The following is a 22500-nucleotide window of genomic DNA, read 5'->3' as shown; positions in this document are numbered from 1 at the left end:
CACCAAAAACCCAAAGGTTGGAAGTCTGTATCTCGGCTTCTATAAGTACTAGCTTTAAAAATCCAACGGTTTTGTCTTAGTTTCGTTGTTCTGAATCCAACGAGACTATTCCCAAAGTCGTAGCTCTTTTACTAACCGAGATACAAACTTTTTGTTTCCATATATGTGCACCAAAAACCAAAAGTTTGGAAGTCTATATCTCGGCTTCTATAAGTACTAGCTTTAAAAATCCAACGGTTTTATCTTAGTTTCGACGTTCTGAATTTAACGAGACTATTCCTAAAGTCGTAGCTCTTTTACTAACCGAGATACAAACTTTTGGTTTCCATATATGTGCACCAAAAACCCAAAGGTTGGAAGTCTGTATCTCGGCTTCTATAAGCACTAGCTTTAAAAATCCAACGGTTTTGTCTTAGTTTCGACGTTCTGAATCCAACGAGACTATTCCCAAAGTCGTAGCTCTTTTACTAACCGAGATACAAACTTTTGGTTTCCATATATGTGCACCAAAAACCCAAAGGTTGGAAGTCTGTATCTCGGCTTCTATAAGTACTAGCTTTAAAAATCCAACGGTTTTGTCTTAGCTTCGACGTTCTGAATCCAACGAAACTATTCTTAAAGTCGTAGCTCTTTTACTAACCGAGATACAAACTTTTGGTTTCCATATATGTGCACCAAAAACCCAAAGGTTGGAAGTCTGTATCTCGGCTTCTATAAGTACTAGCTTTAAAAATCCAACGGTTTTGTCTTAGTTTCGACGTTCTGAATCCAACAAGACTATTCCCAAAGTCGTAGCTCTTTTACTAGCCGAGATACAAACTTTTGGTTTCCATATATGTGCACCAAAAACCAAAAGTTTGGAAGTCTATATCTCGGCTTCTATAAGTACTAGCTTTAAAAATTCAACGGTTTTTGTCTTAGTTTTGTTGTTCTGAATCCAACGAGACTATTCCCAAAGTCGTAGCTCTTTTACTAACCGAGATACAAACTTTTGGTTTCCATATATGTGCACCAAAAACCCAAAGGTTGGAAGTCTGTATCTCGGCTTCTATAAGTACTAGCTTTAAAAATTCAACGGTTTTGTCTTAGTTTCGACGTTCTGAATCCAACAAGACTATTCCCAAAGTCGAAGCTCTTTTACTAACCAAGATACAAATTTTTGGTTTCCATATATGTGCACCAAAAACCCAAAGGTTGGAAGTCTGTATCTCGGCTTCTATAAGTACTAGCTTTAAAAATCCAACGGGTTTGTCTTAGTTTCGTTGTTCTGAATCCAACGAGACTATTCCCAAAGTCGTAGCTCTTTTACTAACCGAGATACAAACTTTTGGTTTCCATATATGTGCACCAAAAACCCAAAGGTTGGAAGTCTGTATCTCGGCTTCTATAAGTACTAGCTTTAAAAATCCAACGGTTTTGTCTTAGTTTCGACGTTCTGAATCCAACAAGACTATTCCCAAAGTCGTAGCTCTTTTACTAGCCGAGATACAAACTTTTGGTTTCCATATATGTGCACCAAAAACCAAAAGTTTGGAAGTCTGTATCTCGGCTTCTATAAGTACTAGCTTTAAAAATCCAACGGTTTTGTCTTAGTTTCGACGTTCTGAATCCAACAAGACTATTCCCAAAGTCGTAGCTCTTTTACTAACCGAGATACAAACTTTTGGTTTCCATATAAATTATGTAACGATACTACGGAACTCTGTTTTTAAAAAAACTTTATTCAAATTAGATATGTCTTATACAGTACAGAGTTAATTCTAGACTAAATAATAAATTTACGTACAATAAAAGCTGAAGTTTATAAAATGCTGAAAATAGGAAAAGGCAAAATGATGATTCGGCAAGCTGGTTGGTATTGTACAGTTTCTTATAAGTTAAATAAGGATATAATATATAACTCCTCCCCTCTTAGAACGAAGCATCCCCTGGAAGATTTACTCTTGGGCATCTTGGCTGTAGGGGAATATCTTGCAGGGTAGGATCTTCGACATTAATTCTGGTCCGTTTCCAACAGATATTTCTCTTGTAAACAAGGTAAAAGAGCACTGCGGCTATTAGACCAATATACAGAGTGGTTGTCCACAGGCTTGGTATATAATATTGGTCGGCTGATGTGCTGTTTTCTAATGGGATAATTGGGTTTAGCGCTGGAGTATCTAGGCGCAGATTTTCCAACTGTATGTGAAACTTCGGGAAACTTTTAGGTGTGAACTCAAGCTTAGGGGCATCAATGACCAAAGGGCTTCCATAGCTCGTCTCTTGAAAAATTAGTATTTGTTTCCTGTAAAAGATTTTGCAAGCTCCTTCTTTAATTAGGTAAATGCCTTTAAGTTCTTTTACATCTATTTGCGACTGGCAGTGAATTTCTAGTTTTTCGGCTTTGGGAAATACTGCCAAATATTGGTTTAATTCAGAAATAATTTCTATGTGGTTTTCCAAAACATGAAGTTTGAGGAAGCGGCAAGTACTGGTTTTTTGCTCAAACAAAATTTTACTTTCGCAAGTTGCGTTAATTATTTTTGACTGCAACGTGCTTGGGCAGTGATACGGTTTACCTCCGGTACATTTGTCACTAAGAGGCCTAATAAGTTCATCGTTTTCTGATTTCAGACAATATTTTATTTTTGGAATTATTGCAAAATATTCTGAATTAATTTTTGTTGGAGTTGGAAGTAAATAATATAAATTAAAATTGTCTTTATATTCTATGGGAAGTGATAAAAAATACGATATTTTGTTAGAATCGATTTTGCAAGAGATTTTTATAATGTTTTCGAAATTTATTATGTTCTCGAGTTTCACATCGAAAGGAAGTTGGTTCTTATAGTGTGTGGCAATTTTTTGCAATTCATAAAACAAATCTTTAGATTTAATTATGCTAGGGTGCATTACGCCCAGTTTGCAAAAGGTAATTGAATTTTCGATATCTTGCAAAGTATTAAGTATGGAGTTATATAAGGCTATTAGTTGATTAAACAAGTCCTTGGCAAAAAGCATATCTTTGAAACTAGCATTTTCTTTAATTAATTGGTTAAGCTGCAATATTCTTGATTTTAAAAGATTTTCATTGTGCATAATACTCTGGACAGTATTATTAAAATTTTCGATAATTTGTTTATTAACGGAGTATTGCATTTTAATTTGATTTTCTAGATTTTGGTCATTTTTCTGAAGATGTTGTAAAATTGTGTAAATTTTTTCACCGTCTCGAGCGTCTAAATTTCCAGTTATGCTTTTAACAATAGAACCCAAGCCATTAATTATACCTCTTCTTGTGCGGTTATGTTTATAAAATTGTATATTTTCAATTTTTTCAAAAATGCAATATTGGGAAAAATTTACAATTTTGTAATAATTGTCTAAATCGAAATTATACGTGCCGTTAGAGAGGGACGACTTAAGTCTACTGTATTGATCATTTAAATTAATAAATTCATTATAAAGGGGCTCTAGACTAAAATAGTGTACAAAAGTGTGATCTGTACGTTGTAGTTTTGCAGGTCCTAGATTTATAGGCAGGATGCCTAGGTTGCTGGTGATGTCCCTTATTTCTGTTCCTTGTCCAAGCGAAAGGAACCTGAAATATTTTGAAACTTGTAGGGTTTCTTTTTAGGCCTTTTTACATTGGAAAGATGTATTTTTTCAGCCGTATTACCGTGTGTTGTTTTTAATTTTGCAGTTTTTAAAGTGGGGTCGATTGTTTTAAGTTGTTCGTTTTTATATTTATTTAGAGTTTTGCTTTGTTTTTGTTTATTTTTGACGTACACGGTATCGGGTATTATCGGCAATTCTTCACGGTGTTCATTAGCTTTATTTATATCCACTTGTTTTTTCTTCTGAATATCATTATTAATTTTTTTGTATAAAATTTTAATTTTATCTCGGTGGTTAGAAATATAATTATTTAACAGTTGACTATCAATATTTATATCAAGTGGAGAATTTGTGTCTAAATGCCCAGTAATAATTTCATAGGGTTTTAAGTTGGTTACAGAATGAATTGTATTATTATAGGCAAGAATAGCGTAATTAATTTTTATTTCTATAGGTTCATTTTTATATTCATTTTGATTATTTAATAGTCTAATGTGTTCAATAAGGGTAGAGTGAAAACGTTCTATAAGCCCGTTTGACTCAGGGTGTTGCGAGCTAACAAAATGGACTTTAATTTTATGCGTTGTCAAAAGTTCAGAAATAATAGAGTTTTTAAATTCTGAGCCATTATCAGAAATGATTTGATCTGGTATACAATGGTGACTGAAATATTTTATTAAATTATTTGCTACTTCAATTCCTTGTGATGACCTTAATTTGTATGCTTGTGCATACTTAGAAAAAGAGTCTATGATAGTAAGGAATTTACATTTTTCCAAAGTGATGCTGTCTATATGTAAAATTTGGAATGGTTTTGTGGCTGTTGGGGTAATGTTAAAATTTAATTTAAGAGGTCGTCTGTCATATTTGGTAATTTGGCAGAGTTCACATTCATTTATATATGTTTGAATTGATTTTTGTTGATTTGGCCAATAATAAATATTTTTTATACGTTTTTCCGTTTCTTCTATGCCTCTGTGGTTTGTCTTTCCTTCATGGTGATTTTGGATTATATTCTTAATTTCGTCTTCGGTGGTAACATCTATTAATTTTTTAGTGCATTTTATCATGGATATTTGGGAGTTTTTATTAAAATATTTTTGTAAAACACTGCTAAATTTTTCATATAAGGGATCCTCAAAATATAAATAATATTTAATTTTTGGAGCAATATTTTCTTTAATGAATTTAACCATTTCTTGTTCATAGTTATTTTTTGAAAATTGTACATGGATTCTTTTCTTTGTTCGATACAAAAGATTGACCCTATTAGTATCTGCAGGAGAGAAATTGACTTCTGAGATAATTATTTGATTTTTTCCATAATTTACGGGGCAATCTACGATTGGTATTCCTATCACTGGATTCTCGTGATTTGAGTGTACGGTTTCGTTACTATCGTCTTCAGCTACGTTTTCTGTGTTATCCAGATCTCCCGTTTCAACTATTACAGATTCATTTTCTCTATTGTTTTGTTCAAGTTCTTGGTTAAATTGATCTATGTAGTCATGTAAAGAAAAATTTTGCTGTTGTTCTGATGTTTCATTAGCGTTTAGTTCCATACGAGAAAGGGCATCGGCATTTTTATTTAAAATGCCCTTTTTGTAAACGATTTCATAATCAAATTCCTCTAATTTGAGGCGCCATCTTATTAACTTTGAGTTTGGTTCCTTTAATGAAAATAGCCATTCGAGGGGCTTATGATCGGTGACGATTTTAAATTTACGCCCAAACAAATATGGCCTAAAATATTTGGTTGCCCAGATTATTGCCAAGAGTTCTTTTTCTATTGTTGAGTAGTTGATTTCTGATTCACTTAAGGTACGGCTAGCGTATGCTATTGGCAAGTCAGATCCAATTTTTCCTTGTGAAAGTACCGCTCCTAGAGCAAAGTTCGATGCATCACAGGTTAAAATAAACGGTTCGGCAAAATTTGGATACTGTAAAAGGGGTTCGTTTGTTAGAAGGTTTTTACAAAATTCAAAGCAGTTGATATAGTCTGAATCCGAAATGTTTACAATGGCGTCTTTTTTTAGTCTTTTTGTTAGAGGTTTAGTTAGTTTCGCAAAATCTCTAATAAATTTACGGTAGTACCCTAGTAACCCAAGAAATCCTTTGATCTCTTTTTGATTTTTTGGTATTGGGAATTCTTTTATCGCTCGGATCTTATCAGGATTGGGCTTTACACCATCGGGTGTGACTATATGGCCCAAATATGACACTTCTTTTTGCAAAAATTCCGATTTGTCTAGTTGGACTTTTAAATTGGCTTCTCTAAGTCGATCGAATATTTTCTTTAGTCTGGTTATATGCTCCTGGATGCTGGTGCTAAAAATGATAATGTCATCTAAATATACGGCACATATTTCATTTTGATATCCTCGGAGTACATTGTCCATGACCCTCTGGAATGTCGCCGGAGCATTTTTTAGCCCAAACGGCATTCGAAGAAATTCGTAGTGTCCGTTTTCTGTATTAAATGCCGTTTTCTGGATATCTTCTTCTGCGATTTCGATCTGGTGAAATCCAGAGGCTAAATCTAATGTAGTAAAATACTGACAGCGCCCTAATTTATCCAGCAGGTCGGTTATATTTGGTAGTGGATAGGAGTCGCCTATGCTTTTTGAATTAATGTTTCTAAAATCGACGACAATTCTCCATTTTTGGCGTCCAGATGAGTCAGCTTTCTTGGGGACAATCCAAATTGGTGAAGACCAAGCCGAATGGGATGGCCTAATTATATTTTGGTCCAGCATGTCCTTGATTTGACGTTGTACCTCCTTTTTGTGTATTTCTGGGTACCTGTATGTTCTGGTGTGTACGGGAATATTATCTTTTGTCCTGATATGGTGCTTAATTTTATTGGTAAATGTTAGTTTATCGCCTTCTTGATAAAAAATATCTGAATATTCCCTTAAAAGTTTAAAAATTGCGTCACGTTCTTCAGAATTCATATGTTCATGCCGAATTCTCGAAAAATCGAATTTAAATTTTTTTAAATTAACGTTATTTAAATTTTCATTTTTATTAAGGTTACTTGATATTTCATAATCACAAAAGTCTATGACCTCTATTGGGTTGGAAAAATCAACGGTTTTCTGCTGTTCTGACGAATTTAATATAGAGCAAATAGCATGATTATTTTCAACCTTCACAATGCACTCGGGAATTTCAAGATTATCCGATTTCAAGTGGGGTATTATCGCGTTACCGTCTTTTATATTTTTTACTTTGAGTTTAATAACTTGCTCTGACCTTGGTTGCAGTACTATGAAATTTGTATTATGGGTCATCACATTATAATATGAGAGTTTTATTTCAGTTTCTGGAGTACAAAGAATATTTTTATTTAAATCGATCATAGCCTTTAATTTTTTTAAATTATCAATTCCAAGTAAACAATCAAAGTAATTATGAAAATCAAAAATATAATATTTTAAATCAAGAGACTTTTTTGTTTTAAATATTTTAGAGCAGGGAATTAAAGTGCTAAAATTTTCAACTGATGTACCATGGGCAGTGGAAATTTGAAATGGATCATGTTTTCTACAATTTTTAAAATATTTCATAGCGATATCAGGTTTGACGAAAGATCTTGTGCTACCTGTATCAATAAGGACTTTTAAATTAAATTCAGGAAATATGATATATGGTAATTTGCTTTCGTTATAAGTAAAATTCATCAGTTGGAATTTTGGCAATCTTGTAATGGTGTCAGTGCTACCGAGGCTTGTGACCGAAAAAACTCGTCACTTTCACAGGGCTGTTCAATAATACAATCGGATTGATCGTTTTCGTCATCAATCTCGTAAAATATATTATCATTACTTTGTTCGTCAATGTTATGTAATTCCTCAACAATAATATTTGGATTATTTCGCTGATTTTTAAAATAATTATTGCTAAGGGGTGGCTTAAAAGTATTCCTCGTTGAAATTGACATTGGTGTGGGTGCTGGGAAAGATCTATTTTGGTTAGGTCTAAAAACGTTTGTGGTGTTTTGTGTGTTTAAATTTGTTTGTGTTGGGTTTTGAGTGTTTTTAAAATTCTGACCAATATTGCTTGGACTTTGTAAATTCTGAGTTTGAAAATGTTGCCTAAAATTACTGGCTTGATTTTGATTTTGTAAATGTGTATAATTATTATGGCTATAGTTTGTTATCGGTAAATTAAAATTCCTTAGCATATTTGGATATTTAGGCCTATTATTATTAGATTTATTAAACGTTTTTAAACTTTTTTGTTCCGCTGACTGAATTTGAAAATCGTTAACTAACATATTTAAAGCTGTATTTAAATCCTGTGGATTTTTGGTTCTCATTAATGAACCAATTGGATCTTTTAACCCTCTTAATAAAACCCTTAAAGCTAAATTTCGGCAGTATTGAGACAGCACTGGAGATTCTATCACACTCTCACGAGATGTGTTAAACGATATTTGCAAATTTAATAAGTTTTGTATTTTATTATAAAACTCGAATGGTGTCTCATTTTCTTGTTTTATTTCTGCCATTTCGATATTTAACGTATAAATATCACGCTTATCAGCATAAGCATTTAGTAATGCATCTTTTAATTCTTGCCAATTTGTTATTAAACTAGTTGAAATATTTATTGCGGCTTCACCTTTTATTTTGGAAATTAAACTTGACATTAAATATTCATTTTGAAAATCAGTTAAATCTAAAGTATTGTAAAATTTATTGACAAGTTTTTCCGAAATATTTAAAAATCTAGGAAGTAGTTCCGTTTCGCCATGAAACTCGGGAACCATGTCTAAGTATTCCTTTTTTAAAGAAGGAAAGATTGGAGTCGAAGCTCCTGCACCTTCGTTAGGCATATTAAAATTGTTAAAGTTACTCTCTTGAATTCTTTTTTCCTTATTAAAGTTTTTGCGATGTGCCTTCGCTTTTACTTTTAAAGGAGATCTTGAACGATACTTAAAATTAAAAGAACTTGGTGAGCCAGAATTAATATTCTCTGTATCTGAAGATGATGAACTTTCGTATGAGCTATCACTATCAGTATTAGACACTCTAAATGACATTAAATGTACTTACAGCAAAACCAGTATCTTGTCCATACGTAGCCCTTCAATGTCCCTTTGAAGTCTCGTCTCTGGATCTGGCTGCTTCCGACGTTGATATTCCCTCAACGACGTAGTACTGTTCCGGATCTTCTCGTTGAGCTACTCAATTCACCCAACTGGTTAGAAGCGCGAAAACGACGTAAAAGTCCAAAACCGCACTCCCGAAAACAAAGGTTCACCTCCCAATAAATCGTTAAAACGAACCGTACTTTATGCTAAGAACGTGAGAGAGTCCTAAAAGCCCGACTGCGCCAATTATGTAACGATACTACGGAACTCTGTTTTTAAAAAAAAACTTTATTCAAATTAGATATGTCTTATACAGTACAGAGTTAATTCTAGACTAAATAATAAATTTACGTACAATAAAAGCTGAAGTTTATAAAATGCTGAAAATAGGAAAAGGCAAAATGATGATTCGGCAAGCTGGTTGGTATTGTACAGTTTCTTATAAGTTAAATAGGGATATAATATATAACTGGTATACCCCCCCGTATCGAATTTTTCACCAAAAATTGATTTTTTTCGAATTTGAACTAACTATACCAGCGGCTTGTTCCCATCACCTACAACACGAAAACACCGGGTTATAATGAGTTTCGAGAAAAACTAAGGGAATTATAGCACTTTGAAAATGCGAAATATCGATTTTCTTTAAACCCAAAAATAGCTATAGAAACCCCTATCAGCGGCTTATTCCCATCACCTACATTACGAAAATACCGGGTTATAACGAAATTCGACCAGAACAAGTGGAATTATAGCTCTTTGAAAATTCGGAAAAAAGTCAATTTTCGACCCCGTTTTTGAGCCCATAAATGGGCCACAAAAATGCGAGATCTCAGCTAATATGGGAGCTACGACCTTGCGGATAGCCTCGTTGGATTCAGAAGGACGAAACTAAGACAAAACCGTTGGAATTTTCACGATAGCTTCCATAGAAGCCGAGATATAGGCCTTCAAAGTTTGGGTTTTTTCATTTTTCGGGTATACCCCCCCGTATCGAATTTTTCACCAAAAATTGATTTTTTTCGAATTTGAACTAACTATACCAGCGGCTTGTTCCCATCACCTACAACACGAAAACACCGGGTTATAATGAGTTTCGAGAAAAACTAAGGGAATTATAGCACTTTGAAAATGCGAAATATCGATTTTCTTTAAACCCAAAAATAGCTATAGAAACCCCTATCAGCGGCTTATTCCCATTACCTACATTACGAAAATACCGGGTTATAACGAAATTCGACCAGAACAAGTGGAATTATAGCTCTTTGAAAATTCGGAAAAAAGTCAATTTTCGACCCCGTTTTTGAGCCCATAAATGGGCCACAAAAATGCAAGATCTCAGCTAATATGGGAGCTACGACCTTGCGGATAGCCTCGTTGGATTCAGAAGGACGAAACTAAGACAAAGCCGTTGGAATTTTCCCGATAGCTCCCATAGAAGCCGAGACATATGCCTTCAAAGTTTGGGTTTTTTCATTTTTCGGGTATACCCCCCCGTATCGAATTTTTCACCAAAAATTGATTTATTTCGAATTTGAATTAACTATACCAGCGGCTTGTTCCCATCACCTACAACACGAAAACACTGTCGTATAATGAATTTCGATAAAAACTAAGGGAATTATAGCACATTGAAAATGCGAAAAATCGATTTTCTTTAAACCCAAAAATAGCTATAGAAACCCCTATCAGCGGCTTATTTCCATCACCTACATTACGAAAACACCGGGTTATAACGAAATTCGACCAGAACAAGTGGAATTATGGCTCTTTGAAAATTCGCAAAAAAGTCAATTTTCGACCCCGTTTTTGAGCCCAAAAATGGGCCACAAAAATGCGAGATCTCAGCTAATATGGGAGCTACGACCTTGCGGATGGCCTCGTTGGATTCAGAAGGACGAAACTAAGACAAGACCGTTGAAATTTTCCCGATAGCTCCCATAGAAGCCGAGATATAGGCTTTCAAAGTTTGGGATTTTTCATTTTTCAGGTATACCCCCCCGTATCGAATTTTTCACCAAAAACTGATTTTTTTCGAATTTGAACTAACTATACCAGCGGCTTGTTCCCATCACCTACAACACGAAAACACCGGGTTATAATGAGTTTCGAGAAAAACTAAGGGAATTATAGCACTTTGAAAATGCGAAATATCGATTTTCTTTAAACCCAAAAATAGCTATAGAAACCCCTATCAGCGGCTTATTCCCGTCACCTATATTACGAAAACACCGATTTATAACGAAATTCGACCAGAACAAGTGGAATTATAGCTCTTTGAAAATTCGGAAAAAAGTCAATTTTCGACCCCGTTTTTGAGCCCAAAAATGGGCCACAAAAATGCGAGATCTCAGCTAATATGGGAGCTACGACCTTGCGGATAGCCTCGTTGGATTCAGAAGGACGAAACTAAGACAAAACCGTTGGAATTTTCCCGATAGCTCCCATAGAAGCCGAGATATAGGCCTTCAAAGTTTGGGTTTTTTCATTTTTCGGGTATACCCCTCCGTATCGAATTTTTCACCAAAAATTGATTTTTTTCGAATTTGAACTAACTATACCAGCGGCTTGTTCCCATCACCTACAACACGAAAACACCGGGTTATAATGAGTTTCGAGAAAAACTAAGGGAATTATAGCACTTTGAAAATGCGAAATATCGATTTTCTTTAAACCCAAAAATAGCTATAGAAACCCCTATCAGCGGCTTATTCCCATCACCTATATTACGAAAACACCGATTTATAACGAAATTCGACCAGAACAAGTGGAATTATAGCTCTTTGAAAATTCGGAAAAAAGTCAATTTTCGACCCCGTTTTTGAGCCCAAAAATGGGCCACAAAAATGCGAGATCTCAGCTAATATGGGAGCTACGACCTTGCGGATAGCCTCGTTGGATTCAGAAGGACGAAACTAAGACAAAACCGTTGGAATTTTCCCGATAGCTCCCATAGAAGCCGAGATATAGGCTTTCAAAATTTGGGTTTTTTCATTTTTCAGGTATACCCCCCCGTATCGAATTTTTCACCAAAAATTGATTTTTTTCGAATTTGAACTAACTATACCAGCGGCTTGTTCCCATCACCTACAACACGAAAACACCGGGTTATAATGAGTTTCGAGAAAAACTAAGGGAATTATAGCACTTTGAAAATGCGAAATATCGATTTTCTTTAAACCCAAAAACAGCTATAGAAACCCCTATCAGCGGCTTATTCCCATCACCTACATTACGAAAACACCGGGTTATAACGAAATTCGACCAGAACAAGTGGAATTATAGCTCTTTGAAAATTTGGAAAAAAGTCAATTTTCGACCCCGTTTTTGAGCCCATAAATGGGCCACAAAAATGCGAGATCTCAGCTAATATGGGAGCTACGACCTTGCGGATAGCCTCGTTGGATTCAGAAGGACGAAACTAAGACAAAACCGTTGGAATTTTCACGATAGCTCCCATAGAAGCCGAGATATAGGCCTTCAAAGTTTGGGTTTTTTCATTTTTCGGGTATACCCCCCCGTATCGAATTTTTCACCAAAAATTGATTTTTTTCGAATTTGAACTAACTATACCAGCGGCTTGATCCCATCACCTACAACACGAAAACACCGGGTTATAACGAAATTCGACCAGAACAAGTGGAATTATAGCTCTTTGAAAATTTGGAAAAAAGTCAATTTTCGACCCCGTTTTTGAGCCCAAAAATGGGCCACAAAAATGCGAGATCTCAGCTAATATGGGAGCTACGACCTTGCGGATGGCCTCGTTGGATTCAGAAGGACGAAACTAAGACAAAACCGTTGAAATTTTCCCGATAGCTCCCATAGAAGCCGAGATATAGGCTTTCAAAGTTTGGGTTTTTTCATTTTTCAGGTATACCCCCCCGTATCGAATTTTTCACCAAAAATTGATTTTTTTCGAATTTGAACTAACTATACCAGCGGCTTGTTCCCATCACCTACAACACGAAAACACCGGGTTATAATGAGTTTCGAGAAAAACTAAGGGAATTATAGCACTTTAAAAATGCGAAAAATCGATTTTCTTTAAACCCAAAAATAGCTATAGAAACCCCTATCAGCGGCTTATTTCCATCACCTACATTACGAAAACACCGGGTTATAACGGAATTCGACCAGAACAAGTGGAATTATAGCTCTTTGAAAATTCGCAAAAAAGTCAATTTTCGACCTCGTTTTTGAGCCCAAAAATGGGCCACAAAAATGCGAGATCTCAGCTAATATGGGAGCTACGACCTTGCGGATGGCCTCGTTGGATTCAGAAGGACGAAACTAAGACAAAGCCGTTGGAATTTTCCCGATAGCTCCCATAGAAGCCGAGACATATGCCTTCAAAGTTTGGGTTTTTTCATTTTTCGGGTATACCCCCCCGTATCGAATTTTTCACCAAAAATTGATTTATTTCGAATTTGAATTAACTATACCAGCGGCTTGTTCCCATCACCTACAACACGAAAACACTGTCGTATAATGAATTTCGATAAAAACTAAGGGAATTATAGCACATTGAAAATGCGAAAAATCGATTTTCTTTAAACCCAAAAATAGCTATAGAAACCCCTATCAGCGGCTTATTTCCATCACCTACATTACGAAAACACCGGGTTATAACGAAATTCGACCAGAACAAGTGGAATTATGGCTCTTTGAAAATTCGCAAAAAAGTCAATTTTCGACCCCGTTTTTGAGCCCAAAAATGGGCCACAAAAATGCGAGATCTCAGCTAATATGGGAGCTACGACCTTGCGGATAGCCTCGTTGGATTCAGAAGGACGAAACTAAGACAAAACCGTTGGAATTTTCCCGATAGCTCCCATAGAAGCCGAGATATATGCCTTCAAAGTTTGGGTTTTTTCATTTTTCGGGTATACCCCCCCGTATCGAATTTTTCACCAAAAATTGATTTATTTCGAATTTGAATTAACTATACCAGCGGCTTGTTCCCATCACCTACAACACGAAAACACTGTCGTATAATGAATTTCGATAAAAACTAAGGGAATTATAGCACATTGAAAATGCGAAAAATCGATTTTCTTTAAACCCAAAAATAGCTATAGAAACCCCTATCAGCGACTTATTCTCATCACCTACATTACGAAAACACCGTGTTATAACGGAATTCGACCAGAACAAGTGGAATTATAGCTCTTTGAAAATTCGCAAAAAAGTCAATTTTCGACCCCGTTTTTGAGCCCAAAAATGGGCTACAAAAATGCGAGATCTCAGCTAATATGGGAGCTACGACCTTGCGGATGGCCTCGTTGGATTCAGAAGAACGAAACTAAGACAAAGCCGTTGGAATTTTCCCGATAGCTCCCATAGAAGCCGAGATATAGGCCTTCAAAGTTTGGGTTTTTTCATTTTTCGGGTAAACCCCCCCGTATCGAATTTTTCACCAAAAATTGATTTTTTTCGAATTTGAATTAACTATACCAGCGGCTTGTTCCCATCACCAACAACACGAAAACACTGGGTTATAATGAATTTCGATAAAAACTAAGGGAATTATAGCACTTTGAAAATGCGAAAAATCGATTTTCTTTAAACCCAAAAATAGCTATAGAAACCCCTATCAGCGGCTTATTTCCATCACCTACATTACGAAAACACCGGGTTATAACGAAATTCGACCAGAACAAGTGGAATTATGGCTCTTTGAAAATTCGCAAAAAAGTCAATTTTCGACCCCGTTTTTGAGCCCAAAAATGGGCCACAAAAATGCGAGATCTCAGCTAATATGGGAGCTACGACCTTGCGGATGGCCTCGTTGGATTCAGAAGGACGAAACTAAGACAAAGCCGTTGGAATTTTCCCGATAGCTCCCATAGAAGCCGAGATATATGCCTTCAAAGTTTGGGTTTTTTCATTTTTCGGGTATACCCCCCCGTATCGAATTTTTCACCAAAAATTGATTTATTTCGAATTTGAATTAACTATACCAGCGGCTTGTTCCCATCACCTACAACACGAAAACACTGTCGTATAATGAATTGCGATAAAAACTAAGGGAATTATAGCACATTGAAAATGCGAAAAATCGATTTTCTTTAAACCCAAAAATAGCTATAGAAACCCCTATCAGCGACTTATTCTCATCACCTACATTACGAAAACACCGTGTTATAACGGAATTCGACCAGAACAAGGGGAATTATAGCTCTTTGAAAATTCGCAAAAAAGTCAATTTTCGACCCCGTTTCCCGTTCCCATCACCTACATTACGAAAACACCGGGTTATAACGAAATTCGACCAGAACAAGTGGAATTATGGCTCTTTGAAAATTCGCAAAAAAGTCAATTTTCGACCCCGTTTTTGAGCCCAAAAATGGGCCACAAAAATGCGAGATCTCGGCTAATATGGGAGCTACGACCTTGCGGATAGCCTCGTTGGATTCAGAAGGACGAAACTAAGACAAAACCGTTGGAATTTTCCCGATAGCTCCCATAGAAGCCGAGATATAGGCCTTCAAAGTTTGGGTTTTTTCATTTTTCGGGTATACCCCCCCGTATCGAATTTTTCACCAAAAACGATTTTCTTTAAACCCAAAAATAGCTATAGAAACCCCTATCAGCGGCTTATTCCCATCACCTACATTACGAAAACACCGGGTTATAACGAAATTCGACCAGAACAAGTGGAATTATAGCTCTTTGAAAATTCGGAAAAAAGTCAATTTTCGACCCCGTTTTTGAGCCCAAAAATGGGCCACAAAAATGCGAGATCTCAGCTAATATGGGAGCTACGACCTTGCGGATAGCCTCGTTGGATTCAGAAGGACGAAACTAAGACAAAACCGTTGGAATTTTCCCGATAGCTCCCATAGAAGCCGAGATATAGGCTTTCAAAGTTTGGGTTTTTTCATTTTTCAGGTATACCCCCCCGTATCGAATTTTTCACCAAAAATTGACTTTTTTCGAATTTGAATTAACTATACCAGCGGCTTGTTCCCATCACCTACAACACGAAAACACCGGGTTATAATGAGTTTCGAGAAAAACTAAGGGAATTATAGCACTTTGAAAATGCGAAAAATCGATTTTCTTTAAACCCAAAAATAGCTATAGAAACCCCTATCAGCGGCTTATTCCCATCACCTACATTACGAAAACACCGGGTTATAACGAAATTCGACCAGAACAAGTGGAATTATAGCTCTTTGAAAATTCGGAAAAAAGTCAATTTTCGACCCCGTTTTTGAGCCCAAAAATGGGCCACAAAAATGCGAGATCTCAGCTAATATGGGAGCTACGACCTTGCGGATGGCCTCGTTGGATTCAGAAGGACGAAACTAAGACAAAACCGTTGGAATTTTCCCGATAGCTCCCATAGAAGCCGAGATATAGGCCTTCAAAGTTTGGGTTTTTTCATTTTTCGGGTATACCCCCCCGTATCGAATTTTTCACCAAAAACGATTTTCTTTAAACCCAAAAATAGCTATAGAAACCCCTATCAGCGGCTTATTCCCATCACCTACATTACGAAAACACCGGGTTATAACGAAATTCGACCAGAACAAGTGGAATTATAGCTCTTTGAAAATTCGGAAAAAAGTCAATTTTCGACCCCGTTTTTGAGCCCAAAAATGGGCCACAAAAATGCGAGATCTCAGCTAATATGGGAGCTACGACCTTGCGGATAGCCTCGTTGGATTCAGAAGGACGAAACTAAGACAAAACCGTTGGAATTTTCCCGATAGCTCCCATAGAAGCCGAGATATAGGCTTTCAAAGTTTGGGTTTTTTCATTTTTCAGGTATACCCCCCCGTATCGAATTTTTCACCAAAAATTGACTTTTTTCGAATTTGAATTAACTATACCAGCGGCTTGTTCCCATCACCTACAACACGAAAACACCGGGTTATAATGAGTTTCGAGAAAAACTAAGGGAATTATAGCACTTTGAAAATGCGAAAAATCGATTTTCTTTAAACCCAAAAATAGCTATAGAAACCCCTATCAGCGGCTTATTCCCAACGCCTACATTACGAAAACACCGGGTTATAACGAAATTCGACCAGAACAAGTGGAATTATAGCTCTTTGAAAATTCGGAAAAAAGTCAATTTTCGACCCCGTTTTTGAGCCCAAAAATGGGCCACAAAAATGCGAGATCTCAGCTAATATGGGAGCTACGACCTTGCGGATGGCCTCGTTGGATTCAGAAGGACGAAACTAAGACAAAACCGTTGGAATTTTCCCGATAGCTCCCATAGAAGCCGAGATATAGGCCTTCAAAGTTTGGGTTTTTTCATTTTTCAGGTATACCCCCCCGTATCGAATTTTTCACCAAAAATTGATTTTTTGCGAATTTGAACTAACTATACCAGCGGCCTGTTCTCATCACCTACAACACGAAAACACCGGGTTATAATGAGTTTCGAGAAAAACTAAGGGAATTATAGCACTTTGAAAATGCGAAAAATCGATTTTCTTTAAACCCAAAAATAGCTGTAGAAACCCCTATCAGCGGCTTATTCCCATCACCTACATTACGAAAACACCGATTTATAACGAAATTCGACCAGAACAAGTGGAATTATAGCTCTTTGAAAATTCGGAAAAAAGTCAATTTTCGACCCCGTTTTTGAGCCCAAAAATGGGCCACAAAAATGCGAGATCTTAGCTAATATGGGAGCTACGACCTTGCGGATAGCCTCGTTGGATTCAGAAGGACGAAACTAAGACAAAACCGTTGGAATTTTCCCGATAGCTCCCATAGAAGCCGAGATATAGGCCTTCAAAGTTTGGGTTTTTTCATTTTTCGGGTATACCCCCCCGTATCGAATTTTTCACCAAAAATTGATTTTTTTCGAATTTGAACTAACTATACCAGCGGCTTGTTCCCATCACCTACAACACGAAAACACCGGGTTATAATGAGTTTCGAGAAAAACTAAGGGAATTATAGCACTTTGAAAATGCGAAAAATCGATTTTTTTTAAACCCAAAAATAGCTATAGAAACCCCTATCAGCGGCTTATTCCCATCACCTACATTACGAAAACACCGGGTTATAACGAAATTCGACCAGAACAAGTGGAATTATAGCTCTTTGAAAATTCGGAAAAAAGTCAATTTTCGACCCCGTTTTTGAGCCTAAAAATGGGCCACAAAAATGCGAGATCTCAGCTAATATGGGAGCTACGACCTTGCGGATGGCCTCGTTGGATTCAGAAGGACGAAACTAAGACAAAACCGTTGGAATTTTCCCGATAGCTCCCATAGAAGCCGAGATATAGGCTTTCAAAGTTTGGGTTTTTTCATTTTTCAGGTATACCCCCCCGTATCGAATTTTTCACCAAAAATTGATTTTTTTCGAATTTGAACTAACTATACCAGCGGCTTGTTCCCATCACCTACAACACGAAAACACCGGGTTATAATGAGTTTCGAGAAAAACTAAGGGAATTATAGCACTTTGAAAATGCGAAAAATCGATTTTCTTTAAACCCAAAAATAGCTGTAGAAACCCCTATCAGCGGCTTATTCCCATCACCTACATTACGAAAACACCGATTTATAACGAAATTCGACCAGAACAAGTGGAATTATAGCTCTTTGAAAATTCGCAAAAAAGTCAATTTTCGACCCCGTTTTTGAGCCCAAAAATGGGCCACAAAAATGCGAGATCTCAGCTAATATGGGAGCTACGACCTTGCGGATAGCCTCGTTGGATTCAGAAGAACGAAACTAAGACAAAGCCGTTGGAATTTTCCCGATAGCTTCCATAGAAGCCGAGATATAGGCCTTCAAAGTTTGGGTTTTTTCAATTTTCGGGTATACCCCCCCGTATCGAATTTTTCACCAAAAATTGATTTTTTTCGAATTTGAATTATCTATACCAGCGGCTTGTTCCCATCACCTACAACACGAAAACACTGGGGTTATAATGAATTTCGATAAAAACTAAGGGAATTATAGCACTTTGAAAATGCGAAATATCGATTTTCTTTAAACCCAAAAATAGCTATAGAAACCCCTATCAGCGGCTTATTTCCATCACCTACGTTACGAAAACACACTCTCACGAGATGTGTCGACCAGAACAAGTGGAATTATGGCTCTTTGAAAATTCGGAAGAAAGTCAATTTTCGACCCCGTTTTTGAGCCCAAAAATGGGCCACAAAAATGCGAGATCTCAGCTAATATGGGAGCTACGACCTTGCGGATGGCCTCGTTGGATTCAGAAGAACGAAACTAAGACAAAGCCGTTGGAATTTTCTCGATAGCTCCCATAGAAGCCGAGATATAGGCCTTCAAAGTTTGGGTTTTTTTCATTTTTCGAGTATACCCCCCCCGTATCGAATTTTTCACCAAAAATTGATTTTTTTCGAATTTGAATTAACTATACCAGCGGCTTGTTCCCATCACCTACAACACGAAAACACTGGGTTATAATGAATTTCGATAAAAACTAAGGGAATTATAGCACTTTGAAAATGCGAAATATCGATTTTCTTTAAACCCAAAAATAGCTATAGAAACCCCTATCAGCGGCTTATTCCCATCACCTATATTACGAAAACACCGATTTATAACGAAATTCGACCAGAACAAGTGGAATTATAGCTCTTTGAAAATTCGGAAAAAAGTCAATTTTCGACCCCGTTTTTGAGCCCAAAAATGGGCCACAAAAATGCGAGATCTCAGCTAATATGGGAGCTACGACCTTGCGGATGGCCTCGTTGGATTCAGAAGGACGAAACTAAGACAAAGCCGTTGGAATTTTCCCGATAGCTCCCATAGAAGCCGAGATATAGGCCTTCAAAGTTTGGGTTTTTTCATTTTTCGGGTATACCCCCCCGTATCGAATTTTTCACCAAAAATTGATTTATTTCGAATTTGAATTAACTATACCAGCGGCTTGTTCCCATCACCTACAACACGAAAACACTGTCGTATAATGAATTTCGATAAAAACTAAGGGAATTATAGCACATTGAAAATGCGAAAAATCGATTTTCTTTAAACCCAAAAAATAGCTATAGAAACCCCTATCAGCGACTTATTCTCATCACCTACATTACGAAAACACCGTGTTATAACGGAATTCGACCAGAACAAGTGGAATTATAGCTCTTTGAAAATTCGCAAAAAAAGTCAATTTTCGACCCCGTTTTTGAGCCCAAAAATGGGCTACAAAAATGCGAGATCTCAGCTAATATGGGAGCTACGACCTTGCGGATGGCCTCGTTGGATTCAGAAGAACGAAACTAAGACAAAGCCGTTGGAATTTTCCCGATAGCTCCCATAGAAGCCGAGATATAGGCCTTCAAAGTTTGGGTTTTTTCATTTTTCGGGTAAACCCCCCCGTATCGAATTTTTCACCAAAAATTGATTTTTTTCGAATTTGAATTAACTATACCAGCGGCTTGTTCCCATCACCTACAACACGAAAAACACTGGGTTATAATGAATTTCGATAAAAACTAAGGGAATTATAGCACTTTGAAAATGCGAAAAATCGATTTTCTTTAAACCCAAAAATAGCTATAGAAACCCCTATCAGCGGCTTATTTCCATCACCTACATTACGAAAACACCGGGTTATAACGAAATTCGACCAGAACAAGTGGAATTATGGCTCTTTGAAAATTCGCAAAAAAGTCAATTTTCGACCCCGTTTTTGAGCCCAAAAATGGGCCACAAAAATGCGAGATCTCAGCTAATATGGGAGCTACGACCTTGCGGATGGCCTCGTTGGATTCAGAAGGACGAAACTAAGACAAAAGCCGTTGGAATTTTCCCGATAGCTCCCATAGAAGCCGAGATATATGCCTTCAAAGTTTGGGTTTTTTCATTTTTCGGGTATACCCCCCCGTATCGAATTTTTCACCAAAAATTGATTTATTTCGAATTTGAATTAACTATACCAGCGGCTTGTTCCCATCACCTACAACACGAAAACACCGGGTTATAACGAAATTCGACCAGAACAAGTGGAATTATAGCTCTTTGAAAATTTGGAAAAAAGTCAATTTTCGACCCCGTTTTTGAGCCCAAAAATGGGCCACAAAAATGCGAGATCTCAGCTAATATGGGAGCTACGACCTTGCGGATGGCCTCGTTGGATTCAGAAGGACGAAACTAAGACAAAGCCGTTGGAATTTTCCCGATAGCTCCCATAGAAGCCGAGATATATGCCTTCAAAGTTTGGGTTTTTTCATTTTTCGGGTATACCCCCCCGTATCGAATTTTTCACCAAAAATTGATTTTTTTCGAATTTGAACTAACTATACCAGCGGCTTGTTTCCATCACCTACAACACGAAAACACCGGGTTATAATGAGTTTCGAGAAAAACTAAGGGAATTATAGCACTTTGAAAATGCGAAAAATCGATTTTCTTTAAACCCAAAAATAGCTATAGAAACCCCTATCAGCGGCTTATTTCCATCACCTACATTACGAAAACACAGGGTTATAACGAAATTCGACCAGAACAAGTGGAATTATGGCTCTTTGAAAATTCGCAAAAAAGTCAATTTTCGACCCCGTTTTTGAGCCCAAAAATGGGCCACAAAAATGCGAGATCTCAGCTAATATGGGAGCTACGACCTTGCGGATGGCCTCGTTGGATTCAGAAGGACGAAACTAAGACAAAGCCGTTGGAATTTTCCCGATAGCTCCCATAGAAGCCGAGATATATGCCTTCAAAGTTTGGGTTTTTTCATTTTTCGGGTATACCCCCCCGTATCGAATTTTTCACCAAAAATTGATTTATTTCGAATTTGAATTAACTATACCAGCGGCTTGTTCCCATCACCTACAACACGAAAACACTGTCGTATAATGAATTTCGATAAAAACTAAGGGAATTATAGCACATTGAAAATGCGAAAAATCGATTTTCTTTAAACCCAAAAATAGCTATAGAAACCCCTATCAGCGACTTCTTCTCATCACCTACATTACGAAAACACCGTGTTATAACGGAATTCGACCAGAACAAGTGGAATTATAGCTCTTTGAAAATTCGCAAAAAAAGTCAATTTTCGACCCCGTTTCCCGTTCCCATCACCTACATTACGAAAACACCGGGTTATAACGAAATTCGACCAGAACAAGTGGAATTATAGCTCTTTGAAAATTCGGAAAAAAGTCAATTTTCGACCCCGTTTTTGAGCCCAAAAATGGGCCACAAAAATGCGAGATCTCAGCTAATATGGGAGCTACGACCTTGCGGATAGCCTCGTTGGATTCAGAAGGACGAAACTAAGACAAAACCGTTGGAATTTTCCCGATAGCTCCCATAGAAGCCGAGATATAGGCTTTCAAAGTTTGGGTTTTTTCATTTTTCAGGTATACCCCCCCGTATCGAATTTTTCACCAAAAATTGATTTTTTGCGAATTTGAACTAACTATACCAGCGGCCTGTTCCCATCACCTACAACACGAAAACACCGGGTTATAATGAGTTTCGAGAAAAACTAAGGGAATTATAGCACTTTGAAAATGCGAAAAATCGATTTTCTTTAAACCCAAAAATAGCTGTAGAAACCCCTATCAGCGGCTTATTCCCATCACCTACATTACGAAAACACCGATTTATAACGAAATTCGACCAGAACAAGTGGAATTATAGCTCTTTGAAAATTCGGAAAAAAGTCAATTTTCGACCCCGTTTTTGAGCCCAAAAATGGGCCACAAAAATGCGAGATCTCAGCTAATATGGGAGCTACGACCTTGCGGATAGCCTCGTTGGATTCAGAAGGACGAAACTAAGACAAAACCGTTGGAATTTTCCCGATAGCTCCCATAGAAGCCACTCTCACGAGATGTG

The 22500-nt window shown here is 36.9% G+C and overlaps 1 long non-coding RNA gene across 6 annotated transcripts; it reads right to left on the bottom strand.

The window, feature by feature from the left end:
* Positions 1-9180: 9180 nt before the first annotated feature.
* LOC126749742 (uncharacterized) lies at positions 9181-22457 on the bottom strand. Of its 6 annotated transcripts, none has more exons than XR_007665299.1 (4): positions 22105-22457; positions 17361-17568; positions 15309-15972; positions 11206-11416 (listed from the first exon to the last, which is right to left on the bottom strand). It is a non-coding gene; the product is annotated as an uncharacterized LOC126749742 (long non-coding RNA). The 6 variants fall into 6 exon arrangements; XR_007665296.1 differs by lacking the exon at positions 22105-22457 and adding an exon at positions 12447-12654 and having other exon boundaries at positions 11206-11574; positions 15675-15972; positions 17361-17656; XR_007665294.1 differs by lacking the exons at positions 11206-11416; positions 22105-22457 and adding an exon at positions 9181-9392 and having other exon boundaries at positions 17361-17656.
* Positions 22458-22500: the final 43 nt, after the last annotated feature.

The sequence above is a fragment of the Anthonomus grandis genome, unplaced genomic scaffold (genome assembly GCF_022605725.1).
Source record: "Anthonomus grandis grandis unplaced genomic scaffold, icAntGran1.3 ctg00000644.1, whole genome shotgun sequence".
Taxonomy (NCBI): Eukaryota; Metazoa; Arthropoda; class Insecta; order Coleoptera; family Curculionidae; genus Anthonomus; species Anthonomus grandis.
Note: the sequence above shows the minus strand (reverse complement) of the source record. Positions and strands in the feature narration are given on the sequence as shown.